Source organism: Rhinichthys klamathensis, unplaced genomic scaffold (assembly GCF_029890125.1).
Source record: "Rhinichthys klamathensis goyatoka isolate OS25496 unplaced genomic scaffold, OSU_Roscu_1.1 h1tg000211l_1, whole genome shotgun sequence".
Lineage (NCBI taxonomy): Eukaryota > Metazoa > Chordata > Actinopteri > Cypriniformes > Leuciscidae > Rhinichthys > Rhinichthys klamathensis.
The window spans coordinates 587,402-608,694 of NW_026606736.1; the positions used below are offsets into that span (position 1 = coordinate 587,402).

Sequence of the window (21,293 nt, forward strand, 5' to 3'; positions counted from 1 at the left end):
CAGCGTTTCCTGGTTCTACGTCAGAATGCCGCTTTACTATTGGCTAACTCCTGCATCAGCATCGCTGATGTGTCGTAGTGCCCACATGACCAGCGTCAGCCAATAGTGAGGCGGCGTTCTGACGTAGAACCTGGAAGCGCTGCGCTGTTTACACTGTGTCAACAGCATAGGAGAATGACGTGGAAGAGAAGAGATTATTGTTATTTTTGTCTGTTTTTTGCGCACAAAAAATATTCTCGTCGCTTCATAACATTAAGGTTGAACCACCGTAGTCACATGGACTATTTTAACGATGTCTTTACTACCTTTCTGGGCCTTGAAAGTTGCAAGGACGTTGCTACCTATGTGGGTCAGAAACCTCTCGGATTTCATCAAAAATATCTTCATTTGTGATCCGAAGATGAACAAAGGTCTTACGGGTTTGGAACAACATGAGGGTGAGTAATTAATGACAGTAATGTCATTTTTTGATGAACTAACCCTTTAAGCCTTTCTGTTTAATATGAACTCAACACCTTCTGCCAGACTCATGTTCTGTGCTGACAAAGAGACCTGGCCCTGTCTGCTGGCATTTGTCCGATCATAGGGATGTATTCCTGAGAGAAATGTATGAAAAGTCCTGGCCTTTTTTGGGTCACCAGAACAATCATGCCAGTACTTCAACATGGAGACTTTAAATGCCAGTCTGAACCATTTGGTTCACTGATTCAACAAATTTATGGGATCTAAGTTTTGTCTATTTTTGTCTGAGTGTATCACCTGTTTACTTTGTGTACAGATAACTCTGTCCTGCCCTTCCTATTTTTCACACCAGTGACCAGACTCCAAAGGAGCAGAGCGTAGAATCCACACACCTCTCACTGTTACAAATAAACCACAGAGAGCAACCTACAAAGGACTGCAGAAAAACACATAAGAGATAACAGCCTTCACGTATCAGCTCAAATGGTCAACTGGTAAATATGGTGCCTACTCTGCAACACTAAAGGTGTATATTGTATAACTTGAATGCACTGTAAGCCGCATTGTATGAAAATGCTACTGAAGTCATCTCTGATGATCTTTTACTCTTATAAGTCTCCTACCTACAAATTAAAGACTTGATGACATATTTAAAATTAATTAATCAATATGTCACCCTAAAATTAATATTATTTAGTTTTTTCTACACTACCGTTTTAAAAATTGGGGGTCAGTAAGATTTTTTTTTATAGAAATTAAACTTTTATTCAGAAAGGAGCTGACAAAGTCATTTATAATGTTATACAAGATTTCTATTTCAAATAAATGCTGTTTTTGAACATTGAACTTTCTATTCATCAAAGAATCCTAAAAAATGTATCACAACTTCCATAAAAATATAAACCAGCAGAACTATTTTCAACATTAACGATAACTAGTGAAATGCCCGTGCAAAATCAGTTTTTGTGTGTTTTTAGTAATTGTTGGTTTGGTATGTTTGAGTTGGTGAATAGCCTAGGCTACTATTACACAGGAGCCTAAACTCTGAGAAAACGATAACGTCAAGCATTTCAAAAAGAATCGCTACTTTTTCAAAAAGAATCGCTACTTTTTTCAAAAAGAATGTAACAAAATAATGTAACAAATGTATAATAACACTGTAACAAATGTATAATTACATAGTAATAAACGTATAATTACATTGTAATAAATGTATAATTACATTGTAATAAATGTATAATTACATTGTAAAAAATGTATAATAAGATTGCAACAAATGTATAATTACATTTTTTACACTACTTTTTTCAAAAATCGCTACATTTTTGAAAAAAATCGCTACTTTTTTCAAAAAGAATAATGTAACGAAATAATAATGTAACAAATGTATAATAAAAATGTAACAAATGTATAATAACACTGTAAAAAAAATATAATTACATTGTAATAAATGTATAATAAGACTAACAAATGTATAATTACATTTTTTACACTACTTTTCCAAAAAGAATCGCTACTTTTTCAAAAAGAATAATTTAACAAAATAATAATGTAACAAATGTATAATAACACTGTAATAAATGTATAATTACATTGTAATAAACGTATAACACTGTAATGTATAATAACACTGAATGTATAATAACACTGTAATAAACGTATAATTACATTGTAATAAACGTATATTTACATTGTAATAAATGTATAATTACATTTTTAACACTACTTTTTTCAAAAAGAATCGCTACATTTTTCAAAAAGAATCGCTACTTTTTCAAAAGAATCGCTACTTTTTCAAAAAGAATCGCTACTTTTCCAAAAAGAATCGCTACTTTTCCAAAAAGAATCGCTACTTTTCCAAAAAGAATCGCTACTTTTTCAAAAAAATCGATACTTTTTCAAAAAGAATCGCTACTTTTTTCATAAAGAATCGCTACTTTTTCAAAAAGAATAGCTACTTTATCGAAAAGAATCGCTACTTTTTCAAAAAGAATCGCTACTTTTTCAGAAAAGAATCGCTACTTTTTAAAAAAGAATCGCTACTTTTTTCAAAAAGAATAATGTAACAAAATAATAATGTAACAAATGTATAATAATAATAATGTAACAAATGTATAATAACACTGTAATGTATAATTACATTGTAATAAACGTATAATTACATTGTAATAAATGTATAATTACATTGTATGAAATGTATACACTGTAAACAATGTATAATTACATTGTCATAAACATTGTAATAAATGTATAATAACAACCTTGAAAAGAATCGCTACTTTTTTACTTCAGAAGTAAACAGTGTAGCTGACGTAATGTTTAGCTGACAGAATGTTTATTTTTAAACCACAATTTTTAAACCACAACCCTCTCTAATGTCAGAATGTTTATTTTTAAACCACAACTTCAATGTGTGCTTCTTTTACAGATATATTTAACGATATCTTTTGCATTTCTAATCCAAACAACGTCAAACTTGGCACTGCACTTACTCGTGCCCGTAGCAAGACACCTGCCAAGTTTGAAATCCATCGGACTAACGGTTCGAGAGATATTCGATTAACAGACAGACAGACAGACAGACAGACAGACAGACGTTCCTGTAATTTATAGATAGATTATAGATAGTTATAAAACGGTTAGTTCCAATCCTTGATTCTGATTGGTCAATAGCTGTGCTTTATTCATGATAAAACACGGCTATGACCGCTTCACCCAACGGTTCTATTTATCACTGTCGCAACACTGCAGTTCCTATGTTGTTTTTATTTGAGCTTTCATGCATATTACACATTGGAACGTTGTTGCTGTTCACAGTCAGGGACTATTTTTTTTTCTAGCGGAAGGAAGGCTTTTAGTGATTTTACTTCATGAAAGTTGCACTAATACATTTTTTTTTTTTACTTTAATATTTTTATTGTGTGGTAACCGTTTTATAAAAGCAATAAGGTACTCGAGGCAAGTGCTGTATCGTGAATAAGTAACGGCTGAAGGGGTTGCAGGCACTCCGCTTCGCGTCATGCCTAACAACGCCCTTCAGCCATTACTTATTCACGATACAGCACAGCCTCTCGTACCTTATTGCTTACATAAATGTTTCTTGAGCACCAAATCAGCATATTAGAATGATTTCAGAAGGATAATGTGACTGAAGACTGGAGTAATGATGCAGAAAATTCAGCTTTGCCATCACATTAATAATTACTCTTTAAAATATATTTTAAAAAAGAAAACAGTTTTTTTAATTGTAATCTCATTTCACAATATTACAGTTTATATAGTCATTTTGATAAAAAATGCACCTTTAATTAGCATAAGCAACTTATTTCAATAACCCCATAACAATCATAATGAATCAAATATATTTTTTTATAGTTTATATGATTATTTAAAACATCAATCGTACCTTTTTAAGTGAACGAGGACTGGGGCTGTCAGGCTACCAAAAAAGTTGTCTACGCAATTTCTGTACAACATTTCAAGTCTTGTGTGTGAGAAGCAGCCCAGTTATTCACTGAAAATCTTTTATACATTTATTCCTAACACAACGCTTTTGGCTTCAGAAATTTTGCAGTATAGTCGTATGGATCGCTTTTAGGAAACATTTGACATTTGTCTTCCTTCACTTTATATAATACAATATATCATAATTTTGAAAACAGTAGCTTAATATTTTAGGTTCCATGGAAGGAAAAAAGTCATACAGCTTGAGGGTGAGTAAATCAGTAAATTATGACAGAATGTTTATTTTAATGTGAATTATAACACAAATTGTAGTTTCAGATTAGGCTTGGTGTCAGATACACATTCAATTTTGTATGAAGTCTGACCACTGCAAAACAAAAGTTAACATGGATGTAGAATGGCACACAGGTCTTTGTTTTACACCGATTTCTCTGTGCACACCACTCTCGAGGGAGAGGAATTGATCAGCCTCTCCGCACGGAAAGATTGTTGAACTGACAGGAAGGCCTGTCTCACAGCTGGCCCGACAAAAGCAAAGACAGTGTGTGAGAGCGCACAGCTGTGCTTAGAGATGCATTCCTGCCTAATTAAAACAGGTAGGCCTTTTCTCAGGCTCGCACCCGCTTTTAGCAGCGGTCCCATGTTGCCATCTGTCAAACACTCATGACTCTATCACACTGCTGACTGAGAGTGTGTAGTTTTTCTAATCAGTCTCAGCTTCTCACTAAGTTTCCTTTTTTAAGGTAGAGGAAGTAAACCATGAATAATAGCAGAAGATTGCACATTGGTAACAATAATAATAAAAAAAAAACTGTTTAATGTGGAGCATAAAAAAGAGACCATTAGCTGAATGTTCAAGCTGATTTTTTAGATACAATGAAAGCGAACGGGGACCAAGAAGAGCTGTGGTCAGTGTATTAAAAAAAGCATCACATCAAATCGATAAACAATGACAGAATTTCGAATTTTGATCTCTTTAATGTTCATAATGTTTTGTTATGCTACAGATAACTAAATGGATTTTGCTTTTGTTTTACCTTTCAGAACCAAGGTAAATTGAATCAATGAGTGTTTAAAACATATTTAACCATAAAAGAAGCCATCCATCTTTCCATGAAAGGGATAACGTACAACCGTCCCTCGCAGTTCATCATGATAGACTCACTCAGCGTCCTTAAGCTATGCTTCCAACCTTGCACGCGCACAATGGGCTGATGTATTAAACAGCCTCGCATTCATCCTCCCTCCGTGGATCCACATGCATGCAAAAAGCCGAAAGCATGCACACCATTATTGATTGCACGCGGTTATGCGTGCTTAGCATATTTTGCCCAGGACGCCATTGTGACGGAGTGCAGGTGAGAAATGTGCAAGGATTCATGATGAAGGGGGCAGTGAAGTGTTAGCAGAACAGAACTGCTGAGTCTGGACTCAAATACAACAGTACACATGGGGCTGTAGATGTGGAGCATATGAAAGCCTTAAATGTTATAAAAATAGACTACTCTTACCAGGGGGAAAATCTTAGTGAGATACATTGATGTCGAGAAATTTAAGACTGTCATTAACAAAGAAATGCATCAGTCTAATTGTGTGAAGTGCAAAAGCCTTTAATTATGTTAATTATGCTCACTGTTAGTTTTAGGACTGATCAGATGTCTCACTGTGTGTGACATCTAGTGATATGATGCTGGCAGCTGCCTTCTATAGCCCAAAGTACATTTTTTATGCATAGGCGTAGTGTGTCACGTAAATGTAATCATCAGCATAGTATGCATGAGATAGTATGCATAGTATGCATCCAGATTTTTCACAACTGCACCTTGAATTTTCTTCACTCAAATTAGTTTGTCCAACATTGCCCTGGCCCATTGTTTCATGGTCGAAAAAACCCCAAAAAACAACAACAGACACTTGCGTTGACGAATACTATAGGGGGTTAACAAATACACGCAACTGTAAAATCTAACATTGTTCTTACTAATAATTTTTAAGTTAACTTTACTTAATGTCTAATAATTTGTTGAACTTACTTAAAATTTCTCAGTAATCTGTACTGTTTGCATGCTATGCCTTCGTTACTCAGAAAAACCTAGTAAACATTACTTGACTGGTTTGGGTACCATTTTGCCAATGCAAAAAACAAACAAACAAAAAAACAGGCGGGGCAAATGGTTTATGAGGCGGGGCAATTCTTAATAGACCTTTCACTCATTTCTTCCACTTCTACAGTCATCATTCTTATTTGCATTCGCTCATTGTCCAGTCATCTGGAATATTATTGTCAATACACCTACAAATTTTAATAGAACATCAAAATTCTTTAGTTGACTTTATAAATTCATGTTGATTCCCCTTTTCTCACCATTATTGTGATTAATATTCCCTTTGGTTGGGCATTTGGAACTTAATTTATATTATTGTAATTATCTTCCAATTGATGCAATGATGCAACATGAAATCACAAATATTTGAATTCAAAGGAAGTGAAGTAATAAATATTATATATATTTATACTTAAATTATTTCCATGTTGTGAATGAATGTATCAATTATAACATAGCTATATTTAATATATAAAAATGATATTTTAACATTTTATTGCTAACACTTATGGCATAAATCTTTCATTGGGTTGATATAATCCCTCTATATTTGTGATGATATCTTGCAATTTTGCTTGAGTCACACAGAGACTTCAACATTCAGCATGCAAACCACAACAATGGTAACAATTAAAAAAATTTTTTTTTAATTAATTAGACCATTACAATTTTATTTGCTGTCTCTTGTCAGCATAACCCCAATAACGATAACAAATAAAATTGTAATGGTAAAACAAAGCCAAAAATAGTAAAACAAAGCAAGTCATTTATTCATGCCGCAATGCACTCTGGGAGTACACTTCCTCAGATCACAGATAGAATTAAGTTGACAAAACTTAAATGGATTAAGTAAGAATAACTTGATGCAATTAAGTTATGCTTACTTGATGAAATTAAGGCAACGAGTTTGCATAATTAAATTAAGTAAACTGAACTAATTGTTTTTTACAGTGTTTTTTTGGTCATAACTTTAGGAGAGAAAAAGCACAGACACAGACAAAACTGCGTTCGGCTGTATGTATAGGCCTACACTAAGCGTTCACCTCAAAACTGAAATATACAGGGGTCATGACAAAGAGGTCTTTGAACCCTTAAAACATCCAGCAAGTTTCATAGCTTAAAACATTCTCCTCATTTTAAACAATGAAAAAAGCTCCAAAAACGTTTGTTTTGATATTGCGGGATCTGTGACGTCACACAAGCAAGTACATTTGCATTTGACTGCCTCCAGAGCAAGATATGGACAAACAGTTTTACATCATCGCACGATAGGCCCCGCCCACTGGCATTCAGTCACTTAACGGCTGGCATTTGCAGAGACAGGACGTGAGTGATGCGTTGCGTCAAAAGCAAATAGAACCCATTATAATCACTGTTTAAGCTGGATATAGAGATGCGCTCTGCTTATGACATACTCCACACACTTGAGTTTGTTGACAACAGGACAAATGGAAGAGTAAATGACGCGTCCAGAACTCGTTTGTGTTTACCTTGATCCCAGTGTCGGAAACAAGTATTTTAATGTCCTGGATCACGTCAAAGGATTATATGTTTGTTCAGAGAATTTGACCACAGATTGTTTTGTAAACGAGGCACCGTGTAATGGGGAATTCACAAATAAACTTTTGTTGTAAAATGGAGCAGCCACTGTATTGGATCTGAAATGTTTTGTGTCTGTAAATGACATAACAGTGGCCTTACTGACAAGTCTTAAAGGAGCCGCCCCTTAAAAACAGATAGTTTCAGAATGAAGGTTCACTGTAAAAAAAGTTGCTGCCTTAAATTTTTAAGTACAATCAACTTGGATGTCATTTCAACTTAAAGGTGCCCTAGAATGTTTTTTTTTAATATTTTATAATGTTTCCTGGGTTACCCTTATAATGTTAGTATGTTTTTTAGATAAAAAATAATCATAATTTAGAAATAAATGGCATTTTTCCTAGCCTGCTTTTGGCCTCTGATTTGAACACTCTGTTTGAAGCAACAAGTCCTCCAACCCATACGACCATTTAGGTCGTTTGTGACTACCTTCAAATACGACACATAAGAGCGTTTCCTAAATTTGCGCCCCTACCGGCAGCTGGAGATATGGAGAAATGCATTATAAACCTCAATGCATTATGGGGGTTTTTTACCTGCTAATGTTACCAGTTTACGTCAAACTCTCCCAGCTATTCAAAGTAGTTTATTGCTATAAAAATATATCTTTTTGATGACTTCATCACACGTACAGGTAGGGTTTCCATCCGTATATAGTCCCGTGTTTATGAATTAAATGATGTCGTGTTTCAAATCGGTATTTATATTTCAAGCTGTGTGACGGTCATTCAAACGCACGCCAGCATTATAAAGTTAGTTTTCATTGTGACATTCAAACATTGAAATTTGCCTGTGTTGTGAAAGGTATCATGCAAAAAGTCCACACATTTACTAGGTTTTACCAGTAACTGTCGATCCTATGTCATGTTTAGTAAAAGCACAGTAACGTTATACCATGCTTCTTCCACCGTAACTGTAACCACGGTAACCACACTTACAATGCTTTTACCACAGTAACTGTGTTTGTATTGTGTACTATTGTAGTTAAAGCACAGTAACACAAGACTTAACATGTTTTTTTTTACCAGTTACTGTAGTTGTAATGTGGTATTTGTAATTAAACACAGTAATTTACCATGATTTTACAACAGTCTGTGTTTTTACTGTCTACTATTTGTAGGTAAAGCACAGTAACCACAGCACTTGCCATGGTTTTACCACAGTAACCACAGTTTTACTGTGGTATTTGTAGTTGAAACAGTAACACAACACTTACCATGGTTTTACCACAGTAACCATAGTTTTACTGTGGTGTTTGTAGTTGAAACAGTAACACAACACTTACCATGGTTTTACCACAGTAACCATAGTTTTACTGTGGTGTTTATAGTTGAAACAGTAACACAACACTTGCCATGGTTTTACCACAATAATCACAACACTGGCCATGCCTTTAATACCTTTTTGTAATGTAATTGTAATTCAATATTCTTTTTCTGTCTTGCAGTTACTTCAGATCACATACTCCTCCATCTCCCGCAACCATCTCCATCTCTCTCTCTTTCAGTTTTTTTTTTACTGTAATTAATTTACACATTTTTTTGCTCTCTTTCTTTCTCTTCTTCATCATGGAATATTTTTAAAAATCAAAATTTGATCAATTCTGTCAGAAAGCTGCTATTAACAGGGAACTTGAACTCAAAGCTCCCAGTGCTGATCTTGAAGAAGCTGCCAGGGAGGCTGAACAGGTCCTTCAAATTAGGTAATGTTGAACACATTTAGTTATAGCTGATTTGCTTTAATGAATGTATCCTTATTTTATGTTTTATTAACTTTCCTTAAAGTCCTTCCTCTCAAATAATTTGGTCACGGATCATTTTTAACACACTGTCTCAACATGTATATATTTCTCTTTGTTTCAGCTGAAAAGGAAGTGCTGTCAAGGGCTTGTTAAACCTGTCTTCGTGGAGAGGGATGAATTCGGCCATCTTGTGTGTTTATGGAAAAGGAAAAAAGCTGCAAAGGCAAATGTTTCCAATGGTATGTCTGTGTTGGTCTTAACCCTTGATTGAACATTACTGCAGTTACATTTTGCACAGCATTTGATGTTTCTTAAACTTTGTTTTACATACTACACTACCCCATCAGTAAGAACCCACAATAAAGTGTCATGTTGATGCAGTAATAGTTCATACAATTGACCAAGTCAGCAAATTCATATGATATTATGCAAGTGCACTCGTACAAAATTCTATGACTTTTACTCCAGCTGCTGTCATTGGCCATTGCCTCAACTCTCTTGCAGATTGTAAGTAGTTGGACCGTTTATATCAGACAGTTCATATCAAGTCCATTGTATTTTTTATTAACCTTTACATATTGGCGCCGTCTCTTCTCGTACCAACAGTAAATGGTAAATGGACTGCATTTATATAGCGCTTTCACAGACCCAATGGCCACCAAAGCGCTTTACATTTGCCTCACATTCACCCATTCGCACACTCATTCATACACCGACGGGCGACGGCAGCCATGCAAGGCGCCATCCAGCTCGTCGGGAGCAGCTGGGGTTAGGTGTCTTGCTCATGGACACCTCGACACTTGGTCAGGTGGAACCGAGGATTGAACCACCAACCTTCCGGTCTGTAGACAACCCACATGAACCACTGAGCCACTGCCGCCCCAGTACATGATATCTTTCCACATGTTGATTTTTATTGACCACATCTGTTTAAGAAGCAAGAGTCTGGAAATGCTAGTTTAACAAGTTACGTGACACATCAGATCTTCAAATAACTTGTCCTAATCAGATCACTTAAACAATTAGTTCACCCAAAAATGAAAATTCTGTCAGTAATTGCTCACCCTCATATTGTTCCAACCCGTAAGACTTTCATTCATCTTCAGAACACAAATTAAGATATTTTTGATTAAATCTGAGAGCTGTCTCACTCCTCCATAGAAGCTAAGGGATCGAAACTTGCCGGCCTAGAAAGTTAGAAAAGACAATGTTTAAAATAGTCCAAGTGACTACAGTGGCTCAACCTTGAGTTTATCCAGCGACGAGAATACTTTTTGTGCGCAAAAATAACGACTTATTTAATTCTTCATTTTCTTCTCTGTGGGCCTCTGAGTGAGTTTACGTAGTGTAACAGCGCAGCGCTTCTGTGTTGTACGTCAGAACGTAGGCTCGCTATTGGCCGACGCAGGTCATGTGTGTGATGCGTGTGACGTACAACACAGAAGCGCTGCGCTGTTACACTACGTAAACTCACTCAGAGGCCCACACAGAAGAAAATGAAGAGTTGAATAAAGTCATTATTTTTGCTTGTTTTTGCACACAAAAAGTATTCTTGTGGCTTGATAAACTTATGGATGATTTACGAAAGTCTTACGGGGTAGGAACTTGGAACAACATGAGAGTGAGTAATTACTGACAGAATTGTCATTTTTGGGTGAACTAACCCTTTAAGTTAAGAAAAAACAACATTTCTGAAAGTGATTCCAACGAAATTGTTCCTCTGTGTCGTTATATGTTAAATAGCTGCAGTGTGGGCTCATCCTTTGTGTGAAGAGGCCTTTAAACTGCTTACAACAATACTGGCAGCAAGTAATCATGTTTAAAGGAATTAATTTATTAATATAGCTTGCTATTGAAGATACAGCTTTTTCTAGTACCACCTTTCTCTCATTATTAAAACTTACACCCAAAATTCTGCCCGTCTCAGTTCCTGTCTTAATGTATATGTTTAAACAACAATAGTATTGAAACATGGGTTCAATAGACATTTCTTGTTTTACAGCTGAAAAAGAGCAAGCCAGGCAAACCAGTATTCACCAGGACAACCAGTCCTGTTGGGGATGAGAAATGAACATGGCCTTCTCATGTATTCATAGATACTCATACATACATGTTTATAGCTGGAAACTACTTTATATGGTGAGTACTGACAGTTTTTCTGGAGTTATTATTAAATTGTTGTTTTGTCTGATTGTTTGAAGGAGGATGAAGGCAGTTGATGAAGAAATAGGCATGTTGCACTAGTTTTAAATACATTATTAATTTGTTATGACTTTTTGTATTATGTTCTCATTTTCTACTTGTACAGAAAGACTACATCAAGAGGTAGAGGAGCCGATAGCTGGCACTGAACACACTCAATGCTCAGGTCCGTCTTCACGCAGTTGGTCAGTTCACATTATCCAGACTAAGGAGAAATGGGTCTGAGGCCAGAGATGGAGTTTTTGTTGACAGGAGACGATTCTGTGGCCACCAAGTGCAGCACTGCATCAGTTATCCACTGTGAAGAATACATTCCAGCTCTACATTGACAGGTCAGAGTTACGGCCCATGGAATCAATGGTAAGTCTGGTGCAGGGGTAGGCAAGTTCGGTCCTAGAGAGCCAGTGTCCTGCAGAGTTTGGCTCCAACACTGAGAAAAACCTCACCTGCCTATAGCCTTAGTAATCCTGAAGACATTGATTAGCTTGTTCAGGTGCGTTTGATTAGGGTTGGAACTAAATTCTGCAGGACAGTGGCTCTCTAGGACCGAACTTGCCTACCCCTGGTCTAGTGCAACAATTTTAAATAATACTATTATATATGGTTTGCTGATTTACCACCTCCTAAATACATATTTTCTTTGGTTAGAACTTCACCCATCCACCCTGATGCTGTGCTGAAGAAGGCTCATCAGTGTCTTTTCTTACTCAGACAGCTGAGGATGTTCAGTGTGAGCACCAAAACCCTCAAATCAACCCTCAATTTTACACTGTGGAGAGGATCCTGACTGGCTGCATCACTGCAAAGCTCTACGAACTGCACAGAACACTGTTGAAGGTGAGCTTCCCTCCCTCCAGGACAAGGGAGTGTGTGAGGAAACTTCCCTTCCTACAGGTGTGTGTGTGTGAGGAAAGCACGGAGAATCCAGACACCCGAGCCATGGACTGCTCTCACCGTTACCATCAGGCAGAGGTTATCGTAGAACCCGCACCAGCAGACTGGACTCATACCCAGTAAAACACACAGCAACCCCCACCCCCCAACCTCATATGCTCTACATTTTTTCAATACACTGACTGGACTCTTACTCAGTATTATTCTGGACCCTGACATTCTATTTTCACTCATTCATACCGTACTGCACTGTATATGTATACTGTGATTATTTTGTTTGTTATTTTTTTCATTTTTCAATCTGTGTATAGTACCGGTATAATATTGTACCATATATTGTTCTCTACTTGTATTGAGTCCCTAACATATACTGTGTATATTAATACTGTATGTGTTGTGTAAATATTCTATACTTGTCATCCATACCGTCATTCTGCAGAGTTTGCAAAAAAGAATTTCATCACCTGTACACACTTGGGTTCATGGTTTTGTGACAATAAAATTATTTGATTTGATCACATCTTTTGTCCATCATTTGTACTGTACTGTGCTCGATAACAATTGCAAATTGCTTATATACATGGAAGAATATTTTGATAGGGAGATAAATATCATGATTATAACAACCCTTTTTTATTTCTCTCAAATATCATAAGTCTTTATATGCAACTTTAGCTGTATTTATGCTGTATTATCCAGTAAAGTTTTGTACATGGTGTTGGATAGAAACATATGGTGAATATTATTTATATACATGGAAGAAGATTTTGATAGGGACATAAATATCATGATTATAACAACCCTTTTTTATTTCTCTCAAATATCATAAGTCTTTATATGCTACTTTAGCTGTATTTATGCTGTATTATCCAGTAAAGTTTTGTACATGGTGTTGGATAACAACATATGGTGAATATTATTTATTAAGGATTGTGTTTGGTAAATATACAATTAGATTTTGTAATACGACATAATAACCATGATTGTTTTAATTGAGACATGAAGATTTGTCATATTAATGACATTTGGGACAATCATTTGCTAGGACTTAGATTTTAGGACTTAGATGCTGTGTCAAATACAGTAAATATGCCAAATTTCAGTTACATGAAGTGAAAGGCTGAAAGATGCATCACAAGAGACTGCATGGGCTATATTGTAATGGGCACTTCAGGCACACTGAGGATGATGTACCAGGGAAAGATCAACATGGATCCTGTACTATAAGCAGGATGAGCATTCAAATTTCTGATGTCCAGAACTTTTACATTATGATGCTTTGCAGTGCATTCATTTTTTGTTAAGACTTTTGAGCCATAAGTTACACACTGTGTGTGTACTTGGACAGTATGCCATTCAGTAAAACAATGTTGTACAATGAAGTGTCACAAGTGTATTGGTTGTTTAAATTGATGTCTTTGTTTATTGTCAACCCTTCTTATGCTATGTTTACATAATGATGTTGACTTCACTTTAAAAAAAATCATATATATATATATGAAAAGGTGGTATAAAGGCGTTTTAAAAAGTGCTTATAGTAAAATGCCAAATTTTAGCCTGCCTCTCAAATATGTCTTAGAGGTTTTCACAATGACAATGATTAGATATCCCTATGTTCAGTAAAGATAGTATTTTTTTTAAAATTTCTTTATTAAACATTTTAAACTACATTACCCATGAGCCTCTATCATTATAAGCTATTTGGCAATAGTCTTTGTTTGTAGTTCAGTTAACTTATACTTAGGGTTAGGGTTAGGATCTCGGTAAAGGGGTAATTTCTCACAACAAATCAACACCGCATTGTTAACATTATGTATTACTGACGTAATTATAACAGCAAAACGTACTTTGCAACATTAAACGTTTAGTAATATGGGTTTAAAGATTGTCCAACCACAGCCAGTCCTGTAGGTGCCAAGGAAATGTCAAAGCCAATGACAACCCAGTTGAGCAGATGCGTCACACTTACTTGTCTATATACGGTCATTTATGACAGGATCTTCCAGGTTCTTGTGGTGAATGGACAAATTAAACATTTATTTGTCCCCATTAAATATAAAACTAAAATGACAGATTGCATTGCATAACCCGATGCAACAATAGATTACACGCAATAGAAAAATGTTGCAGTTGGATACTGTATGACAAATAAGTATTAAAATTATTCAAAAAGTTTCATTTGCTTACAAAAAACTAATCCTCTGATAAATATTCAAGCATTCAGTATTTCGTAAACAAAGATAAGTTCAGCTACTATTCAAATGAAGTAATTCTATAACATTTACAATGTATTAAAGGTATATAATTATTTACTCACTTCTGTGTTTCCAGGAAATGGACCCCATTACCATTATTAGCTAGTATAAATATAGGAATATAAAAAAAAAGCTCAAAAAAAGCATAATGAATGGACACATTTTGTAGTAATTTCCCAATTTTTATTTATATGTCAAACTGTTTAAATACAAAGATAAGCGCCCAGCACAGCATCCTCAGTCACACAGGTACTTCTCCAGTTTGCGCCACTGTGTAGAAAAATAAACAAAAAAATAGGTTGATTATATAAAAAAATATCTGCATTGAGGTAATCAATTATAGTGAAAAATAGAAAACTCTTAAAAAAAACACTGATTGATAAAGTAACTGATATGTAACCGAAACCCCTTTAAAACAACAATGAATAGTATTTAACATGTAATTTTGATTGGCATTTCAGATGGATGGAGAAAACTGAACTGGAATGATATATGTAAGGGATAATGTGTAAGGGACATTATCCCGCTTATTACATGGCTACCTACCAAATAAATCAATAATTTGACTCAAAATATTGATTTAAAAAGGAGTTTATTGATTTAAAAATTATTGTATTGCTTCCGCTAAAGAAAATAGCGTTTAGCGCTACGTCTCTACGGTTAGAATCCATTGCAACGCTCTGTTTTTCATGGCAACGGTGTGTTATACTTAGCAGCGGTCTGTTTTCAAGAAACAACAGACCGCATTCTACATTAGAATTCAACCAAGCCATGTAATAAATTTATATATATATATATATATATATATATATATATATATATATATTTATATAATTACATATTATGCAATTCAATAACATTAAGTTGAAACAATTAAGGAAATAATATTAAAAAGAAAGAAAATAGGTTATTTTTACATTACCATTCCCGCCCTCTTTCTCTGTGTTGGCAAGTAGAATACAGTGGGAGGGATGGTGACAGGAGTGCTCACAGTAGAATCTGAGTGTTCACTGTAGAAAAGAAATTATTACAAGTAGACATGGTCAGAGTGGAAATTAGCAATAAGAGTGAAGAAGGGCTGAGAGCAGATGTGCCACACAAGACAGAGAGCGATGTGAAAGCTTTTGGATGGGTTGGGTCTTAAAAGAGCCATTGGGTTTGATATTGTAGAGAGCTGATGGAGTTTGATATTGTAGAGAGCTGATGGAGTTTGATATTGTAGAGAGCTGATGGAGTTTGATATTGTTGAGAGCTGATGGAGTTTGATATTGTAGAGAGCTGATCGAGCAGGACTAAGTAATTCGTGACAAATCCTGCAAGAAAGGACAAAAGAGAATTTTCTTAAATCACATGATGAACTATAAAAACACTGACAACCAATCAGGATCTATCCAACTTTAACCGTTTGTTGTGTATGTTAAAATAGTTATCATTATAGTTATTGTTATTGGTGTGATGAACGAACTTAAAGGGTTAGTTCACCCAAAAATGACAATTCTGTCAGTAATTACTCACTCTCATGTTGTTCCAAGTTCCAACCCCGTAAGACTTTCGTCAATCAACCATAAGTTTATCAAGCCACGAGAATACTTTTTGTGTGCAAAAACAAGCAAAAATAACGACTTATTTAATTCTTCATTTTCTTCTGTGTGGGCCTCTGAGTGAGTTTACGTAGTGTAACAGCGCAGCGCTTCTGTGTTGTACGTCACACGCATCACACACATGACCTGCGTCGGCCAATAGCGAGCCTACGTTCTGACGTACAACACAGAAGCGCTGCGCTGTTACACTACGTAAACTCACTCAGAGGCCCACAGAGAAGAAAATGAACAGTTAAATAAGTCGTTATTTTTGCGCACAAAAAGTATTCTCGTCGCTGGATAAACTCAAGGTTGAGCCACTGTAGTCACTTGGACTATTTTAAACATTGTCTTTTCTAACTTTCTAGGCCGGCAAGTTTCGATCCCTTAGCTTCTATGGAGGAGTGAGACAGCTCTCAGATTTAATCAAAAATATCTTAATTTGTGTTCTGAAGATGAATGAAAGTCTTACGGGTTGGAACAATATGAGGGTGAGCAATTACTGACAGAATTTTCATTTTTGGGTGAACTAATTGTTTAAGTGATCTGATTAGGACAAGTTATTTGAAGATCTGTTGTGTCACGTAACTTGTTAAACTAGCATTTCCAGACTCTTGCTTCTTAAACAGATGTGGTCAATAAAAATCAACATGTGGAAAGATATCATGTACTGTTGGTACGAGAAGAGACGGCGCCAATATGTAAAGGTTAATAAAAAATACAATGGACTTGATATGAACTTTCTGATATAAACGGTCCAACTACTTACAATCTGCAAGAGAGTTGAGGCAATGGCCAATGACAGCAGCTGGAGTAAAAGTCATAGAATTTTGTACGAGTGCACTTGCATAATATCATATGAATTTGCTGACTTGGTCAATTGTATGAACTATTACTGCATCAACATGACGCTTTATTGTGGGTTCTTACTGATGGGGTAGTGTAGTATGTAAAACAAAGTTTAAGAAACATCAAATGCTGTGCAAAATGTAACTGCAGTAATGTTCAATCAAGGGTTAAGACCAACACAGACATACCATTGGAAACATTTGCCTTTGCAGCTTTTTTCCTTTTCCATAAACACACAAGATGGCCGAATTCATCCCTCTCCACGAAGACAGGTTTAACAAGCCCTTGACAGCACTTCCTTTTCAGCTGAAACAAAGAGAAATATATACATGTTGAGACAGTGTGTTAAAAATGATCCGTGACCAAATTATTTGAGAGGAAGGACTTTAAGGAAAGTTAATAAAACATAAAATAAGGATACATTCATTAAAGCAAATCAGCTATAACTAAATGTGTTCAACATTACCTAATTTGAAGGACCTGTTCAGCCTCCCTGGCAGCTTCTTTAAGATCAGCACTGGGAGCTTTGAGTTCAAGTTCCCTGTTAATAGCAGCTTTCTGACAGAATTGATCAAATTTTGATTTTTAAAAATATTCCATGATGAAGAAGAGAAAGAAAGAGTGCAAAAAAAAGTGTAAATTAATTACAGTTAAAAAAAACTGAGAGAGAGAGAGAGAGAGAGAGAGAGAGAGAGAGAGAGAGAGGAGACAGAAAGTGAGTTTTTGCGAGAGATGGCCTCTTAAAAGAGCTGTTGGATTAAAGGTTGTTGTGGGAGATGGAGATGGAGGAGTATGTGATCTGAAGTAACTGCAAGACAGAAAAAGAATATTGAATTACAATTACATTACAAAAAGGTATTAAAGGCATGGCCAGTGTTGTGATTATTGTGGTAAAACCATGGCAAGTGTTGTGTTACTGTTTCAACTATAAACACCACAGTAAAACTATGGTTACTGTGGTAAAACCATGGCAAGTGTTGTGTTACTGTTTCAACTACAAACACCACAGTAAAACTATGGTTACTGTAGTAAAACCATGGTAAGTGTTTTGTTACTGTTTCAACTACAAATACCACAGTAAAACGACAGTTACTCTGGTAAAACCATGGTAAGTGCTGTGGTTACTCATGTGCTCTAACTACAAATAGTAGACAGTAAAAACAGTTGTGGTAAAAGCATGCAAGTTACTGTGCTTTAACTACAAATACCACAGTAAATCTAACGTTACAGTTACTGTGTTAAATCCAAGGTATGTGTTGTGGTACTGTGCTTTAACTACAAATTCCACAGTAAAACTACTTAACTTAGGAAAAACCATTGTAACTGTGTTCCTGTGTTTACAAATACCACAGTAAAACCACAGTCTTAAAAGCATGGCGTTGTCTTATTTAACTAAAAATACCACAGTAAAACTCATTACTATGGTAAAATGTATGGGCACTGTGCTTTAACTAGCAGGATCGAGCTAATATACTGTGGTAAAATCACATTCATTCAGTGGCAATCGCAACCCATTTGTAAAGAAAAAACATCAAACTACACTTATACTTACACATGAATTGCCGACAGTCACAACGATACATTAAATAGATCTTTAAATAAAATAAAACAGATATTGATTACGGCGTTCAGGGACATTCTTTTTCTTGCCGCATTTTGTTTTTATTGGTAACGACAGTCAAAGGTCATTTGATGACGACACACCCGATAAACGAGACTGTCATATAAGACTGCTAGAGGGCGCTTCATTTTAAAACGCCACTATAGGTCGTAATACTCTGCATGTACAAACGACATATGGGGTCGTTTTTCGGAGGAGGACAGTCTCATATATTTATGATGGTGCCCCACAGCTTTTTAGTTACAAACATGATCCAAAATATCTTCTTTTGTGTTCAGCAGAACAAAGCAACTTATACAGATAAATGATGACAGAATTTTTATTTTGGGGTGAAGTATCCCTTTAAATATAGCAATAATAATAATTATAAATATTATATTATATTTGTATAATTACAAATCGTGAGCTATAAGGTTCTATCTCCACTTTTGGTCGAAATTGAGTTTTTGACATAATCTTATCCATTAGGTGTTTATTAATGCCTGTGTGGTGTTATTTTTGTACAAAAAATATTTTGTTAGTAGTTATTAATAAAATAAAAAGGTTCCATCTCACAAAACAGCAGGGATGTAAAAACTTTGATGCTCAATATCTCAGAACTACCCTAAACGGAGATAGAACTGTATAATTCTAAGCTCACGAAATATAGAAATATTTATATAATATTTATATAAGTATATATATAAGTAAAATATATAAAAATACTACATAATAAATAATAACAAATTATAATAACAAAACAATAATAACTAATAATTAAATATTGACCCCCCCTTTTCCATGCACCCCCGTCTTTTTCTCCAGTATACTTTCCCGTTTCTCTCTCTCTCTCTCTTTTGCTCACATCCCCTCCGTCCCAATTTATGGGGTTTGATGTCTTCAAATAAGGCTTGATAAAAAGGTCTGAGCAAAGCAAAGGGAGCAGCCTGTAGCTATTACCTTTGTCTGGTTCTCTTTGCAGATTCACTCAGTGCCTCGGGAAGGACCTCTGTGCTTTAATGAGGATCATGGGCTGCAAAGTAGTGCAGGCAGAACAGTCCTGCCTCCTTCCATTACAGCAGAACTAGAGAGACGGGTCTGAGGGTTCACATGTGATCTTGTTTTTTTTTTTGTAATTTAAGATTAATCATCGAGGCACAAAGGAGAGATTAAATAGATAATTTGTTACATAATCAACATTTCATGTAAACTAGCAAAACTATGTCATATAGGCTACTAAATACAGAAATTAAAGAAAATGTATCACCTTATTGCTTCTGGCTGGCTCCAGATGGGCTTTGGCGATTAACCAGGGCTCCTGACTGTGACTAAATGGATCAAAATAATAAATGTGCGACAATAATTCAACTTTTTATCACATTCAGGAAAACTTTGTGTGCATCCGTAGGCCTATGCAGTTTATAGAGATGAGCTCTATACAGTACGTTAGAGTTTGAGCTAGTGTGTCCTGTCCACATCTTCAAACAAAACACAATGTGATTTTTAATTTGTGGTTCTTTTTAATGAGTCAGTGAAAAAGATTCAAACAGCCTCATTAGTTAGTGGCGCGGCTTGCATCAGACTCACTCTGCCAGTGAAACATCAGAGCCGTTAATGAGTTCACTACTGAGTTGACTCCCTGAACTGTGAGTCATTTTTAAACAATACTGCAATTAGGTTTGAGAGATTTAAATAAGTTCCTATGCTGAATGTGCATGTATATGACAATGAGCAATTAAAGATAAATATTTAGAGTTTTGTTGTAGAAAATACTTTTACAAATAATAATTTTTACAAAAATCCTTATGTGTATGTACTTTGATCTTACTTATATGTACATTTTAGTGGAATGTGTCAAAAGTATCTTAAGTAAATGTACCAATGGAATGAATTTTTGCCTACAATGCAGAAAAGGCTGATAAAACCCCAGCTTCTGTGTAATATTCTATTCTGCATAGAAAGAAATTAGCTGCAATTCTCAGTGTTTGTCCTGTCTCCTCTGTTGATGTGTGAGATAAAGATATGCTATTGACGTGTAGTTCTGTGTGACAGACTGAGGGTCCGTCTGAAGCGTACAGCAGTGTCATGATAGGACAAGCACAGCCACTGGAGCGACCTGTTTGTTTCTCTGTGAAATACGCATTCTGCTTATTGTTTATAGCCATTAATCAAATTAGTGCACAGCTGATACCAGAGGGAAGAGGGGGATGTGCATGTGCATGTGTTATAATCAGGAAAGATTACTCTCACTCATTCACGGTTTTACAAAAAAAAAGAATCAGAACAATGAGCAAACAGGATTTATCTAGGCAGGGCAAAAACAAACTGTGGGTAATACTAATTGTGAAAAGTTTAATAATTATCTTTCACTGTCAATGTGAAAGTATCACATTCTTACCTCTGATTGTGTGATGATGCTGAAGGTGTTATTGAATTATGATGGTCAGCATAATATTTCAGTCTCAACCTTGAAGAAAATCACCATTAAATGAATTATTTAGTTCAGTCATGGAACTCTCTGTAGGGCTCATAGTGATAGGT

At 35.4% G+C, this 21,293-nt stretch overlaps 1 protein-coding gene across 1 annotated transcript in view; it reads right to left on the minus strand.

The window, feature by feature from the left end:
- dgat1b (diacylglycerol O-acyltransferase 1b) overlaps positions 1–19,770 on the minus strand; it is a 113,380-nt gene extending 93,610 nt beyond the window's left edge. Inside the window, exon 1 of the mRNA XM_056263982.1 lies at positions 19,713–19,770. The gene's annotated coding sequence lies outside the window, so the exon portion shown is untranslated. The remainder of the gene's footprint in view (positions 1–19,712) is intronic.
- Positions 19,771–21,293: the final 1,523 nt, after the last annotated feature.